Genomic DNA, 5,525 nt, shown 5'->3' on the forward strand with positions numbered 1-5,525 from the left:
TCTATCCTCCCGAATATCGCCTCGTATTCACTTCCCCGCACTTCCTACCTTCCAGAAAGTGGTCGCTTTTCTGATGAAAGAGTTGTTGCTCTTCTTTTCTTCGATCTCCTGTTGAGTTTGTAGGTGTTCAGAATGGTTTGATCCCTATCCAGCTGAATTCCTGAGAGGAGACAAAATCCAGGTCTCCTACTCCTCCGCCATCTTGCTCCGCCCCGCCTATTTTTTTTTTTTTTTACTTTTTCATGCTTCAAATCTAAAGGCAGAAATCAAATCTGATTTCTGATATAGGAAAATTAGCTGATCTAGTCTCCGTTTCCTTTGCTTTGTTTTATAAGTATTAATTTATATTCATCTTTCTCAAACAATGGTGAACATTTTAAAGTTCTATATCACAATGGGGTATCCCCAGCTTCTATGGAGTAACTGACACACTGGAGATATCTAATAAAGAATTGAAAAATTAATGCATTAACTGACAGGTTGGACACATCTGATAATTTGGATAAAGTGATTCTTCAAGCTGGATTGTGACATTGGAGGATGTCATCGATCAGATAATTTTCACACTCTAATCCTATGGAGTAATTACATTCATTTTGAGTAAACAAAAGAAGACTGAGATACAATTTGATGAAGAATTGCTTATGACCAGGTGCTTAATATGCTTTTCTCATGGCAGCTTATTTTCCCCCTAAATTCTACAACGAGAAGCATGCATTTAACTCCCACATTGGAAAGCCTTGACCTAGTTTTAAGGAAATCCTAGAAAAATCTACAGTCATTAATTCTAGAGCTGATGTTTCAGAGAGAAAAATTGATCAATATGTATATATACTGTCACAAAACTGCGGGCCTGCTTCCAAGATAGGAATGTAAATGGCCACAATTTCACCCACAACTTATCCCCTTTCTTGATCAAATAATTGCTAGGGAAATACTATTTTTAATTGAACAAGTGATTCATGCCTCTAGAGTACAGAACATGCATTCCACGGAGTACAAATAACCAGCTGGTGATAGCTCTGAAAGTATGCTGGTTAGAACCTCTCTATCAGAGCTGAGTGTCCTAGTCCTGAAATGACATTACGCTTATTCAACTGTTCTGAAGCAAATTTCTAGAAAACTCTCTGAAAGGTACCTGAATTGATTTGCTGTCAGAAAAATTCCTTCTTTGGGACCTTATCATTTTAATCCTCTAAATGGCAAGTTCCCAAGAAATAGATTGTCTCACCAACGCAGCAAAACCATTGGATTAGTTGGTTTCCAAGGATACTGAAGGGAAAGTTGACGACTTTTAAAATGAAACCTTTGCCTAAAAATAATAGAAGTTGACAGAGATGAGGAAGTCACCAATTAATTGCATTCACCACAGCAGCCCATTTAAGAAGTGAGGCTGTCGGATTATAAATTGTCAAAGGTCCCTGATATTTCGTAATGGTAAGTTTAAATGTCAACTTACTCTATATCTGTTTCTATGATCCTCTCAGGAAGCTCCCCTTTGAAAACCACTAAATAGGGTTAACCTGTTCGGAAGGAAGGATTTTTAAACAGGAGCAATAAAGGAGTGAGACTAACTTATTTGCAGATTCTACTGCTACTCACCCTGAGTTGTGTTTTTGCCTGCTTGAACCCTGCCCGACTGTGGGTCCTAGTGCAGAACTCTCTGAACAACACTCTGAGGGAAGAACTCACAAAAAATTATTGAATAATAAACTCTCTGCCCAAGCCAGTTGGGTAAATTGCCTTTGTGCTTTTCCATGACTTGCTTTTGCCAGATGGAATACTTGGCACTCAAGATGGTGGCATTGGACCAGATTTGGGAGCAATGGGATTTTTGAAAATGATTTATTTTTTCCCTCCACAGACAGTTACTCTGGCACAGATGGTTTCTCTGAATGATGAGCCCAGAGTCTTTTCCATCGTATGTCGCCATTGTAAAAATCTATCTGCTGCAGGTTCTTCGACTTTGTGCTCCGTGTATCCAAGAGAATGTGTAAGAAAGTTCAGAATGAAGATCAAAGTTTGGCACCTAACATGTGTAAAACCAAGGCCTTTGGAGATGGCTCTGCAACTGTCGTAAGCTGAAATACTTCTTTTCTTTCCCCTTCTGTTCCTACTATGAAATTCCATCCTCAACGAATAATGTTAATAAGGGGAAATCAACTAGAGAAGGATGGAAAATTATAGCTGTCTTTCTCTAGACTATGACACAAACTTAGACTGTGTTATGTGAATGATTAGTACTTACTGTTAACTTTCCCAAAGAGATTAAGACCTAATTAGGAATGCCATGTTAATATGCAAAGAGGAATTAGGGTAAAAGAAGTTCTTGTATTAAAACTCAGCCGTGATAAAGAAGCAAGCAAGATCTCAAGGACTGCCCAATGTCTATGAAAAGAAACCTGCCTTTGGAAAAGAAACAATATTTCTTTTTTTTTTTTTAAAGATTGTATTTATTTATCTGACAGAGAGAGACACAGCGAGAGAAGGAACACAAGCAGGGGGAGTGGGAGAGGGAGAAGCAGGCTTCCCGCTGAGCAGGGAGCCCGATGTGGGGCTCGATCCCAGGACCCTGGGATCATGACCTGAGCCGAAGGCAGACACTTAATGACTGAGCCACCCAGGCAACCCAAGAAACAATATTTCTTGAGAAACAATTACATGCCATAAATGTAAATCTCTAAAGAACCCGTAAGACTCTGTGGATCTGTACGCCCATTTTGCAGACAGGTAAAATGAGAATGAGAAAGATTAAATAACTTGCCCAAAAGTGATCCACTAGTTGGCAGGAGAGACAAAAGATGAACCAGATCCCCCCTCCACTTAATCATATGTGGGATACAGAGATCTGTGGTATTTTGGTGGGGAGTCAAGGTGGTAGTGATGCATTCTTTGACATCATTAACAGAGTAGAAAATATAGAATGATATGCCTGACTTAGAGTACTCCCTCAGGGAGCTACACTAATAGAGAAAATGTCAATGATAACTATAGGATGTGATGACACCACAAGAAATCCAGCCAGGATTTGAGTCCATTACAGCAGAATGGAGCACAAGGAGCCATCCGATTACACTGAGCAGATGTGGCAGGAAAGCATGAGTATGATGGCTAATTACAATTACTTATTTTACTTCTGTGACAGCTACAAATCACTTTACAATATGGGATGTTTAAAGGAGTACAAATGCATTAATAATTTTCTGTATTTGTACGTTGTATATTTTGGGTAGTTAAAGTGAGACTAAGAAAGATTCTATTAAAAAAAGAATGACTTTATTAGAAAATGTGTGTGTGTGTGTGCGTGTGTGCGTACTGTCTTGCACCAGCCACATCAAATAAAAATTGCACTAGGGAGGCACCTGGGTGGCTCAGCTGGTTAAGCGACTGCCTTCAGCTCAGGTCATGATCCCGGGGTCCTGGGATCGAGTCCCGCATCGGGCTCCTTGCTCAGTGGGGAGCCTGCTTCTCCCTCCTCTGTTCACCCTGCTTGTGCTCTCTCTCTCTCTTTCTGTGTCAAATAAATAAATAGCATCACACCTAAATGTCCTCATTTGTAAACTAGGAGTACACAGAGGATGATACTGACAAATAAATGAGATAATGCACTTAGTACAGTTTCTGTGTTGTAATGTCAAATTAATATTCACTGCTATTATTTTTATTTGAGCCAGTTGAACCTGATGTGCCCTCAGGCTCTTTCTAGTGCCCATAATTTTTGGTTTTTATATCATGGTACCTTGATCCATTTTTTTTTAAATCTGTATATTCCTTCTATACTATTCATATGAGCAGACCTTTATGTCTTGTCATTAACTACACCCCCAACCCTCCCACCCCAGGTGTGGAACAATATATGCTTTTTGTTCATTTGTTTACTGAGAAGTTTGCAAAGTATATTAAAATTCACATCTCCTTTTAATCAGGGAGTCATAAAATACAGTAAGGACCAGTGGAAATGAGATAAAGCAACCTAAAATCTCAAAATGACTATTTGCAAATCGTCGTCAGGTTTGGGACAGATATTATTTTTTCCCCAAATTTTTGTTATGTATATAAGCCAAATGTATACAAAAAAATTCAAATAATATTTATAAAATGGTTTGTTTTTATCAAAATAGCCATTGCTTTATTAATTTAGCTTAAAACATAGTTCAATAGTAGTAAATAAGGTGTAAATGTGAGTGCCATTTTGTTATTTTAAAATGTCATTGAGTTCACAGTGAAGTGCATATTAGAATAAAGGGTAACAAATTGGAAAAGAAAAAAATTTAGTGTCTCAAATCTCACCATAGAGTATCTTAAATTCAGATACATATAAAAAACTAATTATATATTTTACAATGAAAACTCGATGGAAACAGAACTGAATATTTATTAAAAACATGGAAGGGAGATAGGTTTCTAAGTAGACAAGTAAGTGAAGAAATTACAAAAAGAAAAAATATATTTCAATAGGTTGCTATGTAAAAATGTAAACTTTATGCAGGTTAAAAAGTATAACAAAATGCAGGGGCGCCTGGGTGGCTCAGTCATTAAGCGTCTGCCTTCGGCTCAGGTCACGATCCCAGGGTGCTGGGATTGAGCCCCACATCGGGCTCCCTGCTCCGCGGGAAGCCTGCTTCTCCCTCTCCCACTCCCCCTGCTGTGTTCCCTTTCTCGCTATGTCTCTCTCTGTCAAATAAATAAATAAAATCTTTAAAAAAAATGCAAAGTTGAAGAGCAGAGTAGAAACTGTTTTTACAAAACAGGATGCGAAAAGAACTAGTAGACCTTACTAAAAAATAGAAGAATACTTGTCAAGGAAAACAATTCACTGATAGATAAATGAGCAAAAATATGAAAAGAAATTTACAAGAGAAGACATACAACTAGCAAATGAACATGATAAAAATGTTCAATATGTAAAATAAAAGTTCCCACTTTGTTGTTTTGTTTTGTCTTTAGATGCCATATCCTACTGTTGGTGCTTGAAATTTCTAACAGGCATTTTCAAGTAAGTAGCAAAATAGATCAAAGACACTAGGGTGCTCTTCCTTTTGACCAAATAATTGCAGTTCTGTAAATATGCCCCAAGAAAATGGTCTGAAATACAAATGCTCTATGTGCAAAAATGTTGTTTCTTTTGATAAGAAATGAAAGTATCTCCATCCCATAATACTGATGATGAAATGTTACATAACCTTTAAAAATGATGGCAGTAAAGGAAGAACCAGAAATAATGTGTATGATATATTAAATAAAAATATGGGATGCTGGAACAGCTGAATATCCACATGCAAAAAATGAATCTACACATGAACTGTATACTCTCCATAAACAATTCACTCTAAATGGGTCATAGACCTACATTTGGGTCATAGACCTACATTTAAGTCATAGACCCTAAAATTCAAAACTATGAAACCCTTAGAATATGACATAGGAAAAAAATCTAGATGATCTTGGGTTTGGCAATGCCTTTTTGATACAACACCAAAAAAAAAAAATCCATGAACAAAAGAATTAAGAGTGATATTCATTGA

The 5,525-nt window shown here is 37.3% G+C and overlaps 1 long non-coding RNA gene across 1 annotated transcript; it reads left to right on the top strand.

Moving 5' to 3' along the window:
* Positions 1 to 1,879: 1,879 nt before the first annotated feature.
* Positions 1,880 to 4,996, top strand: LOC145717220 (uncharacterized). Its single transcript, XR_014140290.1, has 2 exons — positions 1,880 to 2,076; positions 4,948 to 4,996. It is a non-coding gene; the product is annotated as an uncharacterized LOC145717220 (long non-coding RNA).
* The last annotated feature ends 529 nt before the right edge of the window (positions 4,997 to 5,525 follow it).

Source organism: Leptonychotes weddellii, chromosome 15, assembly GCF_054177405.1.
Source record: "Leptonychotes weddellii isolate Sample4059 chromosome 15, ASM5417740v2, whole genome shotgun sequence".
Taxonomy (NCBI): Eukaryota; Metazoa; Chordata; class Mammalia; order Carnivora; family Phocidae; genus Leptonychotes; species Leptonychotes weddellii.